Source organism: Mustela erminea, chromosome 13 (genome assembly GCF_009829155.1).
Source record: "Mustela erminea isolate mMusErm1 chromosome 13, mMusErm1.Pri, whole genome shotgun sequence".
In the NCBI taxonomy this organism is placed as follows: domain Eukaryota; kingdom Metazoa; phylum Chordata; class Mammalia; order Carnivora; family Mustelidae; genus Mustela; species Mustela erminea.
Genome location: NC_045626.1, coordinates 86,094,803 through 86,118,205, shown reverse-complemented (window position 1 = coordinate 86,118,205; position 23,403 = coordinate 86,094,803).

The window sequence follows — 23,403 nt, the reverse complement described above, 5'->3', positions numbered from 1 at the left end:
GAATTGACCTACTGATGTCATCAGGTTGAAAAACTGGGTTTCTTTTCGACCTGTTTACAAAATATCCCTCCTCTTGATTGTGATACTCTAGTGGGAAAATAGTACTGATGATCAGATTTTTTTTTTAATTAAAAAAAATTTTAAGTAATCTCTTACACCCATCATGCGGCTCAAACTCACAACCCTGAGATCAAGAGTCGCAACCTCTTCTTTTGGTTTTCATAAAGCAACATGAGGCCAAGACAGACCCGCAATAAGAGAGACACTGCTTTCATCAGTATCATTATATGTTTGTCACCAAGTGTATCTAAGATTTACTCACCTGTCAGACACTGATCTATGAATTTCATGTAGGTGATCTCACTTCATTCTCCCAATAACTTCACAGGGGAGGTGCTATTTCCATTTTGCAGATAAGGGAACCGAGGCTCAGAGAGTTTGAATAGTTTGCCTGATGTCAAAAGTCCATGAGTGAGGGACCAAGAGAACAGAGGCCAGCGGTCTGACTCCAGAGTCTTTGCCTTTAAAGTTCTGAAAAAAAAAAAAAAAAGCAAAACACGAGATGAACAATGTGAACTGGAAAAGGTGGGGTGAACACCTTGACACATTTGGGGTCAATATTCCCAGAACTTTCCAGGATGCTCAACAACTTAGGCACCCAGGCACCTCCCCGGTCCAGGCTGGGGTCACGTACTTAAGCTGCCTCGCATAGTGCCTCACACGTGGCGGGTGCTCTAGACAGTAGTCTCCCTTCTCCAAAGCTAACTGGCAATTGGCCCCTTCCTTCCTTTTTTGAAGGTCCTTCTTGTCTTTCTAAAGAAGCTAACATTTCATAAGAAGCAGATCAGGGATAGTCACTGTAACATCATTTGTAATAGGGAAAAAGAGAAAACAACCTAGGTGTCCATCAGTAAGGAAAGAGAGACATAGGGATACAGGCTCCCAGTGGACTACTAAATGGCAGGGGGCCAAAAAAAAAAAAAAAAAAAAAAAAAAAAAGAACCAGAAGTACTTGTATCAGTAGGACTGATTCTTAAGCATAATACTTCGAGCCAAAACCAAGTTGTCAAAAGATACATTCAGGGGTGCCTGGGTGTATCAGCTCAGGTCATGATCTCAAGGGTCCTGGGATCAAGCCCAGCATCGGGCTCCCTGCTTTTCTCTTCCCCTCCCCCTGCACCTGCTCACTCTCTCGCTCTCTCTCTCAAATAAAATCTTAAAAAAAAGATATGTTCAAAGTGATAACATGTATGTAAATGTTTAAAACATGCTAAACCAAATAACATGGTTTTCAGAAGCATCAATATATGAGAAAACAAAAATCTTAGTTGGGAAATATACACAGTAACAAGAGGATATAGATTACCTCGTGGATGGAGGGAGGTCTCACTTCTATCTGCAATGCTTTTACTTCATTTTAAAGATTTCATTTATTTGAGAAAAGAAGAGAGAGGACATGTGTGAGCGGGGGGAGGGGCAGAGGGAGAGAGAGAGAATCTGCATTGTGGACCAAGACTCTGCATTGTGGGCCAAGACCAGTATCGGGGCTCGATCTCACAACCCTGAGATCATGACCTGAGTTGAAATCAATAGCTAGACACTTAACTGACTGAGCCACCCAGGCACCCTGCTTTTTCTTCATTTTAAAAGAAGGATTTGAGGGGCACCTGGGTGGCTCAGTCAGTTAAGTGTCTGCCTGCAGCCTGCAAAGGTCATGATCCTGGAGTCCTGGGATCGAGTCCCACTCACATCAGTCTCCCTCTCTCCCCACCCCTCACCACTCCCCCTGCTTAAATGTGCATGCTCTCTCTCTCTGTGTGTTCGTGCCCTCTGTCTCTCTCAAATAAATAAATGTTTTTTTTTTTAATCTGGGTGGTAGGAACATGAGTGTTTCATTAATTTTTATTCTTTTTTTTTTTTTAAGATTTTATTTATCTGAGAGAGAGAGAGCACAAGCAGGGGGAGAAGCAGAGGGAGAGGGAGAAGCAGGCTCCCCACTGAGTGGGGATCCTGCCATGAGGCTTGATCCCAGGACCCTGAGATCATGACCCGAGCTGAAGGCAGAAGATCAACTGACTACGCCACCCAGGCTCCCCACTTTTTCATTTTTATTCTTTATGAGCGTTAAGGTATATGTACACACACGTGCACATGCTTAGGCCAGCTGACAGGACTGTAGGGGACACTATCACTCATTGTATTGATGAGAACCCCATCTGACCAGATTCAGCTTATCCTCCGCCTTCTTTAGTACCCCTGCCCCCAGACACCCTTTATGTTTTAAAGATTTTATGGCTAGCCACTTGGGAAGAGATCAAAGGTAACCAAAAATAAGCTTGTTTGTAAAAAACTAACAAGAGTAAAAATTCCTGCAAAATCACCATGGGAAACTTAACGCTGACTGGAAAAAGCTGGACACAAAGGGCTCACATAGCGTATGATTCCATTTATATGAAATGTCCAGAACAGGTAAATCCATCCAGACAGAAGGTAGATTGGTGGCGGCTGCCGGGGCTGGGGGAGGGGAGAATGGGGAGTGACTGCTAACAGGGGCACAGTCTCCTCTTGTGGTGATGAAAATGTTTGGGAACCAGACAGAGGTATCGTGAATGTCCTAAATGCCACTGCACGGTTCATGTCCAAGTGGTTCATGTTATGTTATGTGAATTTCACCTGATTGAAACAAACAAAAAATGCTTGGGAGCAGAATCTAGAGAGTAACGGTCCCTGCCTCTAGCTCATCCCCACTCCCATCCCCCACTTTTCCATCTGTCCCTGGCTCTGTCCTGTGTCCAGCAAGACCTTTGCCCCAGAGATGCTGAAGGGGGAGTTAGGGCAGGATATAAAGTGTGAGCCAGCGTCTAGTCTATTGTAGTTGCTGGTATTAGATTAGGTGATTCTCATATAAACGTTTTCCTTACTCTTAAAACCCCTCGGAGCACAACACAGAATCAGAGCATCTGACTGAATTGCTTGGTTGAAATCCTAACCCCCAGGGCGTTCCAATGGGACAGTGTTTGGAGATTGGTCCTCTGGGGTGCCTGGGTGGCTCATTTGTTTAAGCGACTGCCTTTGGCTCAGGTGATAATTCCGGGGTCATGGAATCAGGTCCTGCACTGGGCTCCCTGCTCCTCGGGGAGTCTGCTTCTCCCTCTCCCTCGGCCTGCTACTCCCTCTGCTTGTGCTCTGTGTGTCAAATTCATGAAAATCTTTTAAAAAATGGAGATAGGTTCTTTAAAGAGGTAATAAAGTTAAAATGAGGTCATTAGGATGGTCTGCATCCTACAGGGCTGGTGTCTGTATAAGAAAAGGAGATTAGGACACAGACACACACAGAGGGAAGTCCATGCGAGGACACAGAGAGAAGACAGCCAACTGCAAACCAAGGAGAGAGGTCTCTGAGGAAACAATACCCCCAATGTGTTGACCTTGGACTTGTGGCCTCCAGGACTGTGAGAACTAAATTCTTGTTTAAGCTCCCAGTCTGGGGGGCGTTTGTCGCTGTGGCCCTCACACACTCACGGGGTCTGATCATCCTTCTTATACGGCTCAGTCAGCCAGTGGTTCCAGAGCTCAGCTGGAACGCCCTATGTGTTTATCTAAAACCCCTTATCATCTATAAATCTGAAGAGAATTTGACATAAGGCCGGCTGTGCTACACAGCAGAGAAATTCAACTTCGGAAAAAGGAGACCAACACTAAGGACAGTTGACTTTTCATAGGCAAACATTGCCCAACTGCTTCCCTCTCTTCCTCTACCTTTTGTTTGATGATGGAAACCAATCTCAGGATTTATTGAAGTGCATATTTCAAAAAATGGAATGAGAGAAAAGAGTCACACGGCTCTCTAGAGATTCTGTGGAGGATGAGAGTTCAGTCATGATTTTAAAAATACGTATCTTGGGGGCACCTGGTGGCTCAGTGGGTTAAAACCTCTGCCTTTGGCTGGGGTCATGATCCCAGGGTCCTGGGATTGAGTCCCACACCTGAGACTGAGTCTCTGCTCAGTGGGGAGTCTGCTTCCCTTCCTCTCTCTCTGCCTACTTGTGATCTCTGTCTGTCAAATAAATAAATAAAATCTTAAAAAAAAATACATATCTTGGAGGATGCCTGGGTAGCTCAGTTGGTAGAGCATGGGACTCGATCTCGGGGTCATGAGTTCAAGTGCCGTGTTAGGTGTAGACATGGGACTTGATCTCAGGGTAATGAGTTGGGTGCCATGTTGGGTGCAGAGCTTACATTTGTCTATACATATAAAAATGTATAAACATATGTATTTATCAGGGCGCCTGGGTGGCTCAGTGGGTTAAGCCTCTGCCTTCGGCTCAGGTCATGATCTCAGGGTCCTGGGATCGAGTCCCGAATCGGGCTCTCTGCTCAGCAGGGAGCCTGCTTCCTCCTCTCTCTCTCTCTCTGCCTGCCTCTCTGCCTACTTGTGATCTCTCTCTGTCAAATAAATAAATAAAATCTTTAAAAATATATATATGTATTTATTAAATATATAAAAATATAAATAACAAAAGTACTAAAATTATTACTATGATATCCAATCCAAAAAAAAAAAGCCTTCCTCAATTTTGTTTTATTTTAAATTTTTTAAAAAGATATTTATTTATTTATTTGACAGACAGAGATCACAAGTAGGTAGAGCAGCAGGCAGGAAGAGGAAGGGAAGCAGGCTCCCTGCTGAGCAGAGAGCCTGATGTGGGGCTCGATCCCAGGACCCTGAGACCATGACCTGAGCCAAAGGCAGAGGCTTCACCCACTGAGCCACCCAGGTGCCCCAACCTTCCTCAATATTCTTTTTTTTTTTTAAAGATTTTATTTATTTATTCAACAGAGATCACAAGTAGTCAGAGAGGCAGGCTCTCTCTTGCTCTCTCTTAAATAAATAGATAGATAAATAAATAAAATCTTTTTTTTAAAAATGAAGAAATGCTGGGGTACCTGGTTGGCTCAGTGTGTGGAGCGTGCAACTCTTTGATCTTGGGGTTGTTTGAGCCCCACATTGAGTGTAGAGCTTACTTAAAAATAATGGAAAAGTGCCATAACAAGGTAAAAAAAAATTGGGGGAGGAGGATTTATTTATTTATTTTAAGATTTTATTTATTTATTTATTTGATAGGCAGAGAGGTAAGCAGAGAGAGAAGGGCCAGGAAGCAGGCTCCCTGCTGAGCAGAGAGCCTCATGTGGGGCTCGATCCCAGGACCCTGAGACCATGACCTGAGCTGAAAGCAGAGGCTTTAACCCACTGAGCCACCCAGGCACCCCAGGAAGAGGAGTTAGAGGGGGAAAATGTCTCTCTCTTTTTTTTTTTTTTAAAGATTTTATTTATTTATTTGACAAAGATCACAAGTAGGCAGAGGCAGGCAGAGAGAGAGGGGAAGCAGGCTCCCCGCTGAGCAGAGAGCCCGATGTGGGGCTCGATCCCAGGACCCTGAGACCATGACCTGAGCCAAAGGCAGAGGCTTAACCTACTGAGCCACCCAAGTGCCCCGAGGAGGAAAATGTCTTAATCCAGTCTTCCACCTCAAAATCAAATCTTGGTTTACATGCTTGTTTTGGGATTGGGTCCAATGGGTTTAAATGAGGCCTTGCTTGGGCTCTGTTGGGGTATCTGTGGGGGAACTCAAGAGGTGCTTTCTCTCCTATCCATGTGCTGGCCAGGAGATCAGAAAATGGCACTTAGCCTAGATATGAAGACCAGCGTGGTGGTTAAAATATGTCCACAAATGTTTTGACACTGATCCCTTCAAAAGATAGAGTCTAGTGGTGCCTGGGTGGCTCAGTGGGTTAAAGCCTCTGCCTTCGGCTCAGGTCATGATCTCAGGGTCCTGGGATCGAGCCCCTCGTTGGGCTCTTTGCTCAGCAGGGAGCCTGCTTCCTCCTCTCTCTCTCTCTGCCTGCTTCTCTGTGATCTCCATCTGTCAAATAAATAAATAAAATCTTAAAAAAAAAAAAGATGGAGTCTAACTTACCTCTGCTTCAATGCTAGTCAGACTTTGTGACTTTCTTTTAATAAATTGAATGGGGTAGAAGTGATGCTATGTGACTTCCAAAGCTAGGTATTAAAAGCTTCTATCTCCCTCTTTTCCTCTCTCTTTCTGTGGGGCATACCATATTGGGAGGAAGCAGAGGCCACATGGAGAGGCCATGTGGGACTGCTCTGGCTGATTTTTCCCACTAGACTCTGAGCTGACAGCCAGCATCACAGCCAGCTGTGCCACCTTCATGAGACTGTGACCTGGGCTCAGGGCTTCATGGTAAGAAAGGCCCAGGATTTGTTCTAAAGCTCTGCCATCAGCACCTTGAAATTCCTTTAAGTAATCTCTACACCCAACGTGGGGCTCAAACTCATGACCCTGAAATCAAGAATTGCATGCTCTAATGACTGTGCCAGCCCGGCACCTGAGTACCTTACAATTCTTAATACTTTAAAACAGTTTATTAAGATGTAATTCATGTAATAGGAAATTCACCCGCTGGAAGTGTACAGTCCAGGGGCACCTGTCTGAATTCCTGGCTCATGGAAACCAGCAGAGATAATAAATTATTATTGTTGCTTTAAGCCGCTACGTTTTGGTGTTGTTACAGAGTAACAGACAGGTAAAGCAGGCAGAAGATAGTGGATTCTGGTAGGAGCCTCCAGGTCTATGGGTTCTCCCGGAGGAAGTTTCCGTTGTCTCCAAATGAGTATTCTGGGTCCTCTCGACTTCCCAGCGCTGAAGTTGAATGAGCTAATCGCTCTCAGGGCACGTGACAATGGTACCAGTATTCAATGGCAGAGCAGACAGCACCATTGTCATTTTCCTCTCTCAGGGTGACCTAGTGGAGAGTCCAAACCCACTGGGGCTTCAACTAGTGGGTGTATCATCTCATACTTCCCCAGTGTTTGTATCGTTTTTCCATAGGCTTCATTATCTAGGTGTTTCAGTGTAAACCCTTTCAATGACACTGGAGAGGGACCTGGCGGTCTGTGAGTCTGAGAAACTATTATCTTTAAGGAACAATTTCTCCTGAAGTGGCTTGGGTATAATATATTTATAAATATGTCTGTATGATATATTATTTTTTTAATTCAATTGGGCGCCTAGGTGGCTCAGTTGTTAAGCATCTGCCTTCGGCTTAGGTCATGATCTCAAGGTCCTGGGATCGAGCCCCACATTGGGTTCCTGCTCAGTGGGGAGTCTGCTTCTCCCTCTCCCACTCCCTCTGCTGTGCTCTCTCACTCTCTCTGTCAAATAAATAAGTAAAATCTTTGGGAAAAAGAAAGAAAGAAAGAAAGAAACAGACAAACAAAGTCTCTGGAGAAAGATCGAGTTGGAGGAGAGCTCTTGAAGAGTGAATACACAGTAGGAGTTTCCAAATGGGAGTTTCCAAAATGAGAAGACCGGCCAGATAAACCCAGTAGGAGCTTCAAGAGGTAGGAGTAGGAGTTTCCAAAATGAGAAGATGTGCCAGATAAACAAATACTAGAAGAAAAGTTCCCTTAAAGTAATAAAGACCAAAGATTACAGATTGAAGAGGTCCCTGAGTTCCGGGCGGGGTTCCGATGAGAGATTCATATGAAAGCCTGAAGCTTATTCCGTAACAATCTTACAAGTGTCAAGTGAAAAGCAGAAAATATTCACAAAGAAAAAGATTATCAGACTGGAATCAGATTTTTTTTTATGGATGGTAGTGAACAATGGCAGGGAACGGTATCTACAGGGAAGAGAGAAGGGAGTGCAAGCCAAGACTCTGTCCAGTTGTCAAAATATTTGCATCTATTGAGGTGAAAGGAAGGTAGTTGAGGAGACCCAAGAATTCAGAGAACATAATCCCCAGGACTCCGTCTGAGGAAACAACCTGAGACAAGCCTCGCCAAACCATAAGCAAACCTGCAAAGAAAACTGAAGAAGGAGGAAGAAGAAAGAGAAAGAAAACAGTGTTAAGAATGTACACATGCGGGGCGCCTGGGTGGCTCAGTGGGTTAAAGCCTCTGCCTTCGGCTCAGGTCATGGTCTCAGAGTCCTGGGATCGAGCCCCGCATCGGGCTCTCTGCTCAGCGGGGAGCCTGCTTCCTCCTCTCTCTCTCTGCCTGCCTCTCTGCCTACTTGTAATCTCTGCCTTTCAAATAAATAAATAAAATCTTTAAAAAAAAAAAAAAAAAAAAAAGAATGTACACATGCAGGGTGCCTGGGTGGTTCTGTGGGTTGGGCGTCTGCCTTTGGCTCAGGTCATGATTTCAGGTTCCTGGGATGGAGCCCCGAATTGGGCTCCTTGCTCGGCAGGGAGCCTGCTGCTTCTCCCTCTGCCCGCTGCTCCCCCTGCTTTTGCTCTCTCTCTGTCCAATAAATAAGTAAAGCGTTTTTTAAAAATGTACACCTATTGCATTTTAAATCTAACTGGAGCAGGACAGACTAGGATTTGTGGAACAGGGAAGGACTTGTGAAACCAAGCGAAGATCCTCCAAGGGAATTCTAACAAACAGTAGATTATCTCCGCCAAACCTCAGAGAGCAAGCGGGGCGTAGAAAGCGCCATGGGTCTCAGCAGGAGACACAAGGAAGGCAAGATGAGGAAGTGAATGAAAGCGCTCTAAAGGTCTCATGCTACTGGGTGCGGGAGAAGGGGAGGAAACAGATGAAGGAAATGGTTCGCTATGTGCCTCTGATCATGGGAGCAGGGAAATTCATCATGGAAGAGATGGGGGATCTTAACCAAGCCAGGGAACTCAGAAGCCGGGCAAGAAAAGATGGATATATTTGACTATATAAACATTAAAATGTTTTGTGTGACAAAGGATACCATAAATACAGCAAGTTCAAGTGACGGAGCTGGAAAAATATCTGTAATAGAAATAACTGCCAGCAATTGGAATTGACTTATTACGTGCCTGGCACCATTCTGTTGACTCTACGTGTATTAACTCATCTGTGTCTAGAGCCATGCTATGAGGCAGGAATGATGATGATGGTGATGATCACTGCCTTTTTTTTCCCCGCTTTGGGGAGGGGCAGGGACAGAGGGAGAGAGGGACTCCCAAGCAGGCTCCACGCCCAGCATAGAGCCAACGCGCAGGGCTCGATCTCAGGACCCTGAGATCATGACTTAAGCAGAAATCAAGAGTCCGATGCTCAACCGACTGGAGCCACCCAGACACCCCGAAGATCACTACTTTATTGATGGGTAAACTGAGGCCTCACAAAGTTAAACAACTTGCCAAGAGTCACATGGCCTGTCAGGGCCTGAATTCTGATGCGACCCTTGGCAGCCCTACCCAGGAAACAATGGCCAAATGGACGCTATATAAAGAGCTTTACAAATTGACCCGAACGAGACAAACAACCACTACAGGAACAGACATGGAGTATAAATAGACTGTTTACAAAGGAGTGAAATGAAATGGCTAGCAAACATATCAAAACACCCTCAATTTCAACAGTGGCCAGGAAAATGCAAACTAAAGAAGCAACGAGACATCAGACTGACACACATGGAGAAGACAGCTTGTCAAGTGCCGGCAAGAATGTGGAGGAAAGGGCGCTCTCCTACATGCGGGGCTTGCAGTCATCTGGGAATGCTATCTGGCAGTGTCTGTTAAAATTAAAACTAACATACCCTTTCACCCATTAATCCCACTCCTGGGAATCTGGCCCAAGGAAATAAAAACACTAATGCTTAAGGACAAGGATGTTTATCGGAGCCTTGGTTTTTGTGGCAGAAGACCTGTCACAAAGTGAGTCCCCGTTAAAAGGAAAAGTAGATCACTTTGTGATCTACTGCATGAGTTATGTTACAGCCACTCTACACATATTGCAATAAAATAAAATCCATCAGGGTGCCCAGGTGTCTCAATGGGTTAAGCGTCTGTCTTGGGCTCAGGTCATGAGTCCTGGAATCAAGTCCTGCTTCAGGATACTTGCTCAGTGGAAATCTGTTTCTCCCTCTGCCTCTTCCCCTGGCTTGTGCTCTTTCCTGCCCACTCAATCTCTCCCTCTCAAGTAATAAGTAAATTCTTTTAAAAAATAAAGTGTACAATTCAATGTTTAAAAAATAATAATAAAATCAATCAGGGTCTGCGACATGGCAGCCCACTGGCCCAAAGGGCTGGCGAATGTGCTTTTCATGAGCCAGCGGTGTTTTTTAATAAATTTCTGCAGGCTTCTGAGTCTGTGACCCCATGTACATATTTCCATTAGACACAGAGCCTGCCCTCCATAGGGCCATGGTACATAAACAAATACAAAACGTATACGGGGTATTAGCATTTTGTGGTGGTTGGGGGAGGTTGGCAAGGAGGTAGCGGTATCAGAACTCTGCTATGTTGCTGGTGGAACATACAATGGTGCAGCCACTGTGGAAAACAGTTTGGGAATTCCTCAATAGGTGAAACGTAGCGGTACCACATAACCCAGCACCGCCACTCCTGAGAACATATCCAAAAGAATTGAAAATAAGCATTCAAACAAACACCTGAAGACAATAGTCACACCAACACTGTTCACAACAGCCGAACGGTGAAAATAACCCAAATACCCATCGAGGATAGATGGATCAATAGATACGGTCCATCTGTGCAGTGTGATACAATTCAGCCACATAAAGGAGTGAAGCACTGATGCCTGGCACCATGTGGCTGCACCTGGAAGACGTGATGCTGAGTGGAAGAGGCCAGACACAGAAGGTCCCGTATTGTATGGGTCCATTTATAGGAAATCTCCTGAACAGGCAAACCATAAAGACAGAAAGCCATTTAGGGGTCACTAAGGGCTGGGGGAGGGCACAGGGGTGGAGGGGGGGGATGACTATTCAGTGGGTATGGAGTTTCTGTTAGGGGTGACGAAAATGTTTTGAAACTAGACACAGTGAAGTGGCTGCACAACATGGTGAATGTACTTAATGCCACTTAAAAGTGGCGAAAATTTATGGGGCACCTGGGTGGCTCAGTGGGTTAAAGCCTCTGCCTTTGGCTTAGGTCGTGATCCCGGGGTCCTGGGATTGAGCCCCGCATCGGGCTCTCTGCTTGGTGGGGAGCCTGCTTCCTCCTCCCTCTCTCTCTGCTTTCTTCTCTGCCTACTTGTGATCTCTGTCTGTCAAATAAATAAATAAAATCTTTTAAAAAAATAATAAAATAAAATGGCTACAATTTTATGTCGTGTATATTTTATCACAATAAGAAAACATTCACGGAGGGAGACAATTAGGAAAAAAGTGTCTAAAAGGCAAGTTAGGGAGGGGTGATAATGGGGAAAATGGTAGAGAAACACTGGTATGAAAACTATGTTAAGAATTGTTATCCTTGGGGCACCTGGGTGGCTCAGTGGGTTAAGCCTCTGCCTTCGGCTCAGGTCATGATCTCAGAGTCCTGGGATCAAGCCCCGCATCGGGCTCTCTGCTCGGTAGGGAGCCTGCTTCCACCTCTCTCTCTGCCTGCCTCTCTGCCTGCTTGTAATCTCTCTCTGTCAAATAAATAAATAAAATATTTAAAAAAAAAAAAAAAGAATTGTTATCCTTGGGGCTCCTGGGTGGCTCAGTGGGTTAAGGGTCTGCCTCAGGCTCACATCATGATCCCTGGGTCCTGGAATTGAGCCCTGTGTCTGGCTCTCTGCTCAGCGGGGAGCCTGCTTCTCCTTCTCCCTCTGCTTCTCCCGACTTGTTCTCTCTCTCAAATAAATAAATACAATCTTTTTTTTTTTTTTTTTTAAATGCTATCCTTGGGGCGCCTGGGTGGCTCAGTGGGTTAAAGCCTCTGCCTTCAGCTCAGGTCATGATCCCAGGGTCCTGGGATCGAGCCCCATATCGGGCTCTCTGTTCAGCAGGGAGCCTGCTTCCCCCTCTCTCTCTGCCTGCCTCTCTGCCTACTTGTGATCTCTGTCAAATAAATAAATAAAATCTTTAAAAAAATGCTATCCTTAAAGCAAATACTTTATTTATTTATGTTTATTTATTCATTTCAATTTTTTATTTTCTTTAAAGAAAGGCAGACTACCACAGGCAGTGCCTCTTTTGGATGTTTCTGGAGTCTCAGAAGCTTGACTACCTTATGCTCTCCAGCAAATGGATGTTGAGAGCTTGTCTGAAGGCTCTAGCAGGGGGTATCATTGGGTATAATAGTTATTAATCCAATAGTGGTAGGTTAAATGGTGACCCCAAAAATGATATGTTCCCCAGCCTAACCCTGGCACCTTATTTGTGAATGTGACCTATTTGGGAAAGGGGTCTTTGCAGATATGATTAGGTCACCAGCACAAATCATCCTGGATTACCTGGATGGGTCCCAAATCCGATCACAGTATCTTTATAGGGGATACACAGAGGAGAAGGTCCCCTGAAGACTGAGGCACAGAGCGGAGTGGGGCAACCACAGCTGGAAGAGGTGCGGAAGGATTTTTCCTTAGAATTTCTGAAAGGAGTATGACCTGCCAACACCTCGATTTCACATTTCTGGCTTCCAAAATGGTGAGAGAATAAATTTCTGTTGTTTTAAGCCACCCAATGTGTAATAATTTGTAACAGCAGCCATAGGGAGCGAAGAGGCCAAAATAGAGTGCCTTTTAGAGCAAAACTTAGTGTAGCAGGCCACATCAAGGGCTGCTGGTCAGCCTTGGGATGGTCCCAGGGTGTGCGTACCGATAGCTGTTGTAGTTAGCCTAAGCCAGAATGGTGACAGAACATGGTGTTTGAGCCACAGACTTCTCTTCCAGCATAGCACAGAGAGAGCAGCATGAGACATTCCAATTCCGTTTTTAAAATTGCCCTGCTCTGGAATTTATGGGTATAAAACAATCATTCATCTTCAAACTTAGTTTGACTTTTCTCATGAACGTTAAGCTGAAAATAAATAGACGCTCATTGTGCTCCACATCGTTTCCCTGGAGCCTGCCCTTGGCCTTGCTGGCCTATTATAACCCATGATGTGGTTACATCATGACTTCCATGACCTTTCCTTGATGTAACCACTTTCCCGGAGCCACCACATTAGGGGGGCGCTTGCAGCCTTTTTCCCTATTGTCAGAAAGGGTCTGATCAGAATCTGTCCTCTGTTCTGTATTTTCATGGGACCCTGGGCTTTTTCTTCTTCATAGCATTTATCATAATAATCTGTACAACTATTTGTTTAGCTTCAATCTTGTCCACCACACTGTAACCTCCGTGAGGGCCTCTGGCTTGCTATCATTTCCACTGCGCCTTGCACCATGCCTGACACACAGCAGGCACATGATACACATTTGTGGAAGAGATGAGTAAGAGACTTCCATACGACAGTAGTGGAGGCAAGGCAAATCTGGGTACACAAAACAAAATCTAGAAGACAAGTAAATCACCGAGACACATGCCCATTTGAAGCACAGACCAGGGTCTCTCTGCAAGGGCGCAATAGGCAAGGCACACTCTAGATCCTAGATCTAGGTCCTTCCTCTAGGATTTTTTAAGGGCTTCCACTTTGCATGGCCTTGATCCTCTGGAATGCTGTTTGTTATGACTCTAGTTCCCACACTTCTGTATTCAGACAACTGTTTATAGAACAGACAATCCCTAAAGGAAAGGTTGTTTGGTAACTAGAACAGAGAAGTTCACACACTTGACCAGGATACAGATTGCTATAATGGGATGGTGGACAGAGACCTTGCTTACCTGCCTCACGGTGTGCATCCGCACGGTCACCACCTTCTGCAAATGGAACTTTTCCCAGTTTCCGCATCCTTCAAAGGTGACTGGGTTCAAATCCAACTACGGGGTGTGAATCTTGTGAGGTTAAGCCAGTCATGGTGGTCTTCCTCTCCTTGCCAAGACATTGCCGTGGGCGTGGAGCTGTGACACGGTTCTGACTAGTACTACAACTCTGGCGGGGGTTGGGGGGGTGTCTTCTAGGGACATGTCTCAGAAAATTTTCCAGCAATTGCTAGATATATGCCCCAAAGAACTAAAAATCAGTTACTCAAACAAATACACGTACAAGCATGTTCGTGGCAACATTATTCACGATAGCCCAAAGGTAGAAACAGCGCAATGGTCGGTCAACAGTTGGATGGATAAACAAAGGGCTGTGGTTCCGTACAAAAGAACGTCATCAAAAGGAAGGACGTGCTGTTACAAGCCACGCTGTGGACGAACCATAGGAACATTAAACCAAGTGAAAAAGCCACACAGAAGGTCTCATGTTGTAGGATTCCAGCTTCATGAAATATCTAGAATAAGCACATCCTTGGAGACAGAAAGTAGATTAGTGGTTGCCCCGGAATCGGGGAGAGAGGCGTGGGGAGTGACTGTTTAGTGGGAATGGGGATCTCTTTTCGGGGAGATGAATACATTTTGGAACTCGAGAGAGGTGGTGGTCGCACAGCATTGTGAATGTACCAAATGTCACCGAATCGTTCACCTTGAAGAAGGATAATTTTATGTCGTGTGAATTCGACATCAATTTAAAAAAAGGTTTTTTGAAAATTCTCGCCTAGGGATGTAATGCTTGGAACAGCTGAGCCCTTACACATTGTGAGGAGACAAACTAAGGACAAGCCAGCACAGCAGAGGATGGCCAAGTGAAAAAATGGAAAGAATCTGGTCCCTTGATTACGTCATTGGCGAGTTGGGGGAACTTGGTCTCCAGACTTCTGATTATGCAAGATATAAACGCCCTCTTTGCCTCCAGCCCCATCTAGTTGGGTTTTCTATGATTTGCAGCCAAAGTCAGTGTAGACTTCAAGGTTCAGAAAAAGCAAGGCAAAGGCATTCATTTTATCCAAACGGGAGCAAGAACCACAAGACTAACAGTGGCCACCTTCACACACTTTATGCGTCTCTCACGGGAGGGAGAAGATGACATAAAGCATTGATATGGCCAGTGTGAAAGAAACACACCTCTTTAGCTTGTAGGTAAATAGCAAATGATGACACGTTCTTGAGAGCTGTTAATCCTCAGGGTTAGACAAGGATTCTCAGGATGAACCCAGATCTCATTCTCCCTGTTGTCTCTAGCCAGCCTTAGGATTTCAAAAACAGGACAAACTAGCTTCAGGTGCAATCTTGAAATAATTACAGAGTTGTCAGCTCTGAGCACTACAGGCAAGTTGGAATCACTGGCCACGCCAGTGGGTTTGTGTGGCTTCTCTTGGGATTTGAGAGCTTAGCATCTAAGTCTGACATGGGACCGAGCATTATGGAAAACTCGGGCTGTCTCCTTCCAATCTATGTGGCGAAGGTGAACGCCTCCCTTCTCAAAGACAGGTTGAGTTTTCGGCATCAGTAGGCTGGAGCCCAGAAAAGCAGAGGGATATCAGTAGTCCTCTCTCCCCTGCCTCTCCCTCACTTTCCCATGGTTCTACAAACTCCCGGCATTGCCATGCTAGAAGGTTCCTGCGGGGCTCCACACATAGAAAGTTTTCAGGAAATGGATAATGCAGCTGGGTAGGCTTTTATAAGGGCATTTAAGGGCTAATATTAGGGATCAGCTCTTGCAATGTTGTTGGATTTGATCTCTCTCCTCTATAGCTCTTGGCATCTAGTCCTAAGTCATTGTGTAATGTGTAAACAATGAAAATAAATGACTTAAGTTGCCTATCATAAAAAAACCTGTTTCACAGCTAATAGATTAAAGGAAATAGGTCCTTTGCCTGGGCTGACTGAGGGGCACCATCTGTCTATAAAGGTGGCAGGCAAATAGCCATGATGAAAAACGAATTAAGTTTAATCCCTCGGAGAATATTCCACAGGGATGTGGCATTACCTTTCTTCCTGTTTTCATACCATGATTTTTTTTTAATTCAGCTAGGAATTCAGATCGTCAATGGATCTTGTCTATAAAGAGGTGAGTTGTTGATTCAAGAAGTCTGGAATCGCCTGGAATGTGAGGTATTTACAAAACAATGGGTAAGTGTGCTAAAATAAAAGGAAACCAAACACAAAATCTTGCTGACCTTCAGAGGGCTGCCTGTAGGAGGTCACTAAGTTCCTGGAGTAAGATCTAAACCATTGTGATGTCCTGGGGGGTTAGCCTGGGAGCCAGCTTCAGAGAAAGGAAAGGGGATAGAGAATTAGAGTGTTCTCTGAGAATTGTCCTTCTGGTTACTCTTACCCACTTTTGAAATCTGTTGATTCCTTAGCTTTCCCATGGATTGAGTAGTGGGGTAATTAACATGCACATGATAGGGGCGCCTGCCTGGGTGGCTTAAGCATCTGCCTTCATCTCAGGTCATGATCTCAGGGTCCTGGGATCAAGCCCCAAGCATTGCATCTGGCTCTCTGCTCAGTAGGGAGTCTGCTCCCCACCCCCTGCCTGCCTCTCTCCTTACTTGTGATCTCTGTCAAATAAATAAATAAAACCTTAAAAAAAAAAATGCACATGACAGTGGTTCACAGGACCAAAATAATGGGACCCAGAGCAGAGGGTAGATTCTGCTTAAAAAACCTGAGACACTAAAATCTGTAATCATCAAGGAGGAAAATGCTAAAGATATATGCATGGTTTATTAATTAGAATCAGGGATGAAAATAAGTAAAGCTATAGTCATAAAAATCCAAAGAAAGGAGGTTATGATCACCTTTCAAAAAAATATGGCTCCTGAGGATCCCGGGTGGCTCAGTGGGTTAAGCGTTTGCCTTCGGCTCAGGTCATGACCTCAGCGTCCTGGGATTGAGCCCCACATCGGTCTCCCTGCTCAGTGGGGAGTCTGCTTCTCTTCCTCTCCCTCTGCCCCCGCCTCGTGTGTGTGCTCTTGTGTGTTTGAGCACACACACTCTCTCTTTCTCTCTCAAATAATAAGTCTTTTTTAAAAAAAGAATATGATTCCTGACATGAGGAACAAAGGCAAAAACCTGCAGCCCATTGACAAATACCTGAGGCAGGCAGAGGAGGACATTCCTCCAGGAATTCCCAACTATCTTGATGCCTTGTTCTAGGGAAAAGAACCTTAGCTTGACCATAGCTGGTCCTCCAGGATCCTGTGAGTCTTCTTTAACATATGAAAGTCCTTCTAGAAACTTCCCTTGGTCTTGACCTCCACCAACTCCAAAGTATAGGAACGGTTGCTCCTCACAAGCCTAGCGCAGCCCTTTTTGCCCACGGGTCCTGTTCCCAGGCTTTCATAAAAAACATCTCAAGGATTCTTTCTTGGCCATTGGCTCAGGGCCCCAGCATTTCACATCAGTTCCTGTATTGTTCAGCCCTAAGGAGGAAGGAGACTCTGATCCTGGCTACAACATGGAAGACGTTGTGCTGAGGGAAGTCAGCCAGTCACAAAAGGACGCCTACTGCCTGACTTCACACAGAAGTCCCTCGTGGAGTCGATTCATGGAGAGAGAAAGTAGAATGATAGTCCCTGATGTGAAATGTTGGGGTTCGGGAGTGAATGGTCAAGAAAGAATTCCTGAGATGTCTTCCTGTGCAAAAACGGTGGTTTCATTAAAGCAGCCCGGGGATAGGACCCGTGGGCAGGAAGAGTTGCACTGGGAGTGTGAAGGGGTGACTGATGATACACTTTTAAGTTAGTGGGGGTTAGGGAGAGCCCAAGTCTCTAAGGAATTTGGAAGCAAGGTTTCCAGGACCTTGAGGGGTCATTTATTGTCTAGTGAAACCAACCTTGGTCAGGAGACCCTTCAGATCTGTATCGGTGGCCATACGCTTTGGAGATGATTGCCAGCATATATCTTGGGAGGTTGGGATAATGGGAGTTTCCAGACAGATTTTTCTATGTTAAAGAAGATTTACAGGATCCTGGAAGTGAAGCTAATGCCCAACCGAGGCTGCTTTTTGCCCTTAACGAAGTATTAACTTTGAGGCAGCTGAACTCCTAGAGGATGGTCGCTCTGTCTGTCCAAGTACCTGTTGATGGGCTCTAAGTTATAAGTGATGTGGTTTTGGAATCTAAGTGAGGTTTGCTGTGCGGGGTGGGGGTGGGGGTGGGGGGTGGGCGTCCAGAGCCTAGGGCCAAGAAAGAATTCTTGAGACATCTTTTGTGCAAAAAGATGGTTTTCTTCAAGCCCCGGGATAGGACCCCTGGACTGAAGGAGCTGGTGAGGTGTGGCTGAATCTGTATTTGGGAGTTGGACCAAGGTCAGGAAGAGGAAGGTTTTCAAAAGAACTTTCATATGCTAACGAGGACCTACAGGATACCCTAGGCATCTCCATTGGGAAGCTAAGATTGTTTTTCCCTCTAGCAAGGCATTAAGATTTTGTAGCTTCCTGGAAGAATGTCCCAGGATGGGGCCAGGGTGTGGGCTTGCGCTTTTTCTTCCGCTCTGTTATCATAAGGAAGCTTAATTTTATCATCTATTTCTTTTGCCTTTGTTCCTCGTATCAGTTCCCAGGGGCTGGGAAAATGGCGAGATCGCACGTTAGTGTTTAATGTGGCTGGAATCTCAGTTTTGCAGGGCAAAATTCTGGAGATGGATCGTGGTGATGGTTGATACGGTCTGGGGCAAGAGAGAATTCTTGAGAAGCTTTTGGTGCAAAAAGGTGTTTTTGTTAAAGCATAGTGACAGGATCTGTGGGCAGGAAGAGTTGTACTGGGGTTGTGAGGAGTGACTGATTTATAGACCTTTTAGTTGTTGGGGGTTAAGAGAGAAAGGAAGTCTCTAAGGAATTTGGAAGCGAGATGGCCAGGGCCTTGAGAGTCTGGCTGCTGTTAGATAAGGTCATTTACTCCTGTCTAGTAGAACCTTACTGGTGACGCCCTTCAGATGTCTATCAGTGAGCCATTTGATTGAAGGATGAGAGCCAGTGAGATCTTGGAGAGGCAGAGATAAAGAAGTTTCCAAAGGGATTTTTATATGTTAAAGAAGACTTACAGGAGGTTGTAAGATTTAAGAGAGATTTAAGGTTATCTATATTTCTTTTGCCCCTGTTCTTCCCATCAATGGTTACCCAACAATGTCAATGCACTTACTACCAATAAACTGTATACTTAAAAACGGCTGAAATGGTAAATTTTGTTATGTGCATTTACCACAATTAGAAATTCTCTTTAAATGTAATGAAAAAAAAAAAAAAAAAAAGGAAAGAAAGAATATGGCTCCCAATCTATATTGGGAATGTTCTGTGTCTTGATTTAGGTGCTCATTACATGGGCATGTTCACTTTGTGGAAATCCATTATGATTTCTGTACTTTTCTGTATGTTACTTTACTCCAGTAAAATTAATAATTATGATTGTTTCTGATCAATGGCTAGGTAGAGAGCTCACGGTCGTTTAAAGGAGAATATTCTTCATCCAAATGATGTGGTTTCGGAACACAGGGGAGGTTTGGTGGGGTGAGGTCTAGAGCCAACCGTCTTTGGTGCAAGAAGGTAGTTTTATCAAAGCATGAGGACAGGACCTGTGGGCAGAAAGAGCTGCTGCCCCAGGGTTGTGAGGGGTGACTGGTTATACACTTGGGAGCTGGGGGAGGTAAGGAGAAGGGAGGTTTCAACAGGATTTTCATGTATTAAAGACACAGGATACTGGAGGCCTTTCCATTGTCAAGTTAAAGTTGTTTTTTCTTTGAGCAAGACATTAATATTAAGATAGTTGGGAGCATCTTGGAAGAAGAGCACACATGTCCCACCCAGGAGTGGGGCCAAGGGGAGAGAGCAGGGGAGCAAGGGGAGGAGCAGAGGGAGAAAGAATCTCAAGCAGAGGCGCCTGGGTGGCTCAGTGGGTTAAAGCCTCTGCCTTTGGCTCAGGTCATGATCCCAGGGTTCTGGGATCCAGCCCCGCATCGGGCTCTCTGCTCAGCAGGGAGCCTGCTTCCCTTCTTCTCTCTCTCTCTGCCTGCTTGTGATCGCTGTCTGTCAAATAAATAAATAAAATCTTTTTTTTTTTTTAAAGGAAAGAAAGAATCTCAAGCAGACCCCTCACTGAGCCCAGAGCCAGATGTGGGGCTCCATCTCACAACCTCAAGATCACGACCTGAGATGACACCAAGAGTCGGATGCTTAACTAATTGAGCCACCCAGGTGCCCCTTGATTCTTATTTTTTTTAATTAAATTTTTTTTTTTAATTTAAGCAACCTCTATACCCAATGTGGGGCTCGAACTCATGACCCTGAGATCAACAGCTGCATGCCCTTATGACTGAGTCAGTCAGGCACCCCAAGAGTCTTTTTTAAAAAGAGAGTGAGAGGGGTACCTGGGTGGCTCAGTGGGTTAAAGCCTCTGCCTTCCGCTCAGGTCATGATCTGGGGTCCTGGGATCGAGCCCCAAATCGTGCTCTCTGCTCAGCGAGGAGTCTGCTTCCCCCTCTCTCTCTGCCTGCCTCTCTGCCTGCTTGATCTCTCTCTGTGTCAAATAAATGAAATCTTTAATTAAAAAAAAAACCAACCAACTCTTGGTTTTGGCTCAGGTTGTGATCTCAAGGACGTGAGATCACACACTCAGCATGAAGTCTGCTTGTCTGTCCCCAAATCTTAAAAAAAAAAAAAAAAAGTAAAAGAGAGCCAGACAAGCAAGAACATATGCATTCATATCATTTGATGACAAACGTTTGCCTACACATTCCGGTTTCTATGATCAAAAACAGCAACTACAGGACATGTGACATAATGGAGTGGGAAGGAGAGGGGGAAATTTTGTAAATTACTACTTCTTCTTTTTGATGACATAACAAAAGGCAAGGTGAGGGCAAAAGACGACCTGACCTGCCACTCCACGTACTCCCTTGCCCCAGGGTGGAAGTGGGATCTATGTGACATTTCATAGGTACTCCCGACTGCCCAAGAACAAAGGAAGGAGAAAGCAAATGGCCAACTGATAAAGATCACAGTCATGAAGGACGTAAGAGGGCACCTGGGTGGCTCAGTTAAGCCACTGCCTTCGGCTCAGGTCATGATCTCAGGGTCCTGGGATCGAGTCCTGCATCGGGCTCTCTGCTCAGCAGGGAGCCTGCTTCCTCCTCTCTCTCTCTCTGCCTGCTTCTCTGCCTACTTGTGATGTCTCTCTGTCAAATAAATAAATAAAACCTTTAAAAAAAAAAATGAAGGACGTAAGACTCCATCAGTTTGTAACTGTCTTAATGATTTACAAGAAAAGCACAATCTTGAGAATAGTTAGATCTTCGGAAACCTTTAGACTCAATTTCCTGGAGCCCTAATGTCATCTTCCCCCTCCGTAGGATAAAAAACGCTATATAATTAGTCACTTCACACTTACAATGCAGATTTTTCTCCCCACGGGTCCTGTCCCATGTTTTTTTTCTTTTTTTATTTATTTATTTGAGAAAGAGAGAGATCATAAGCAAAGGGGAGAGGCAGAGACTCCCAGCTGAGCAGGGATACCAACATGGACCTCGATCCCGGGACCTCAGGACCATGACCCGAGCTGCAGGCAGGCATCCAACTGACTGAACCTCACAGGCACCCCTGTCCTCATGCTTTAATAAAATCACCTTTTTGGCATGGAAATGTTTCAAGACTTCTTTTTTGGCCATTTCTTCTCAGACCTATGGACCATGAGTAACATATCTTCTTAAGGCTTAAAAAAAAATCAAGTCTATAAAAAGAACATTGGAAAAAAAATGACTTGGCAATAACCATGGTTTTGAGGGGTGCCAGACTGGCTCAGTTGGTTAAGCATCCAACTCTTGATTTCGCTCAGGTCACGATTTCAGGGTCCTGAAGTGGAGCCTCTGTCTGGTTTGAGCTGAGCCTGAGTTGGCTTGAAATTCTCTCTCCCCTTGTCCTCTGCCCCTCTTCCGCTCATGCTCTCTTTCTCTCTCTAAAAATAAATAAAAGCTTGGGGCACCTGAGTGGCTCAGTCACTTAAGTGTCTGCCTTCGGCTCGGGTCATGATCCCAGGGGATTGAACACCACATCAGGGCTCCCTGCTCAACAGAGACCCTGCTTCTCCTCCCTCTGCCTGTCACTGTGCTACTTGTGCTCTTTCTCAAATAAATAAAATCTAAATACATACATACATACACACATACCTTTAAAAATAATCTTGGGAGGTTGGTTCCTGAGTGGTTCAGTTGGTTGGGCATCAGACTCTTGATTTCAGCTCAGGTCACATGATCTCAGGTTCATAAGATTGAGCTCCACATTGGGCTCTGTGCTGGGTATGGAGTCTGCTTAAGATTCTCTCTCTTCCTCTAAAATAAAGAAATCTTTAAAAAAATACTAAAATATAATCTTGGTTTTGAGATATCATTCCTCTGGTTGATCTCTTATCTCTTTGATAACAAGGAATGTCCCAATGCTTCGTACGTACACATATGCATATTCACATAAATAAGATGTTCTCTCTCTTTTTTTAAAAGATTTTTAAAATTTGAGAGCATGAGAGAAAGCACGATACAGGGGAGGGGTCAGAGGGAGAAGCAGACTCCCTGTTGAGTGGGGAGCTCCACGTGGGACTTGATCCTGGGACTCTGGAATCCTAACTTGAGCAGAAGGCAGACGCTTAACCAAATGAGCCACTTGAGGTGCCCATGATCATTCAGTCTTATCTGGTATCTTGGATGAGTCTAGGTATACATATTGAAAAAATGTTGAAAAAATCTGAAAGTGTCAAAGTGGTTCAAATGCTATCGGGTATAGTGATGTTTTTCATAATAGCCAGAAGGTAGAAACAACCCAAATGTCCATCAATGGATGCAAAGATAAACAAAGCATAGTCCTTCCATAATATGGAATTTCATTCCACCATGAAAACAAATGGAGCTGTGACACATACTCCGTGATGAACTTTGGAAACAGCATGCGGAGTGAAAGAAGTCAGGCACAAAAGGACACATATCGTATTGATGAAGTTCTTGAACCTAGGTGGGGTTCGGAGGGGTGAGGTTCGGAGCTGACGGCTAAAGAAAGAATTCTTAAGACGTCTCTGGTGCAAAAAGGTGGTTTATTAGAGCACAGGGACAGGACCCGTGGGCAGGCAGAGATGCGGCTACCCCGGGTTGTGAGGGTAGGCATGTTATATACCCTGCTGTTGGGGGAAGGTGAGGGGAAGGGAGGTTTCAGTGGAGTTTTCATATGCTAAAGAGGGCCTACAAGGTGCCAGGATGTTCCAGGCCTGCCGGAGGCCTTGCCCTTGCTGCTGGATCAATGTTGTCTTTAGACCAGCCATTAACATTAAGATAGTTGGGAGACTTTTTGGTGGGGTGTCACAATCCTGCTATCAATCGTCTTTGTTAGTGAGATTTAGGACATTTGTAAGCCAAGGGAGACGCCTGTCTAGCAGGATTGTGAGCTCTGCAAGTTAACTATTTGCTTATTGTTCATGGCAGTCAGGGCTGCCTGAGGGATGCTACACTTATGGAGGGGAAAGGGTGAAGAGGGGGTGCAAGGCGCCAGCTTTTGCTTTGTCCTCAGCCAGCCTCCTGCTCCCTCATCAGTATGACTCTATTTATAGAAAAGGTCAAGAATAGGTAAAGCCATAGCAATGGTGGTTGCTTTGGAGAAGGCTAGGCTAGGGTTGGAGGGGGCTAGCCCCTAAAAGACACAGAGTTT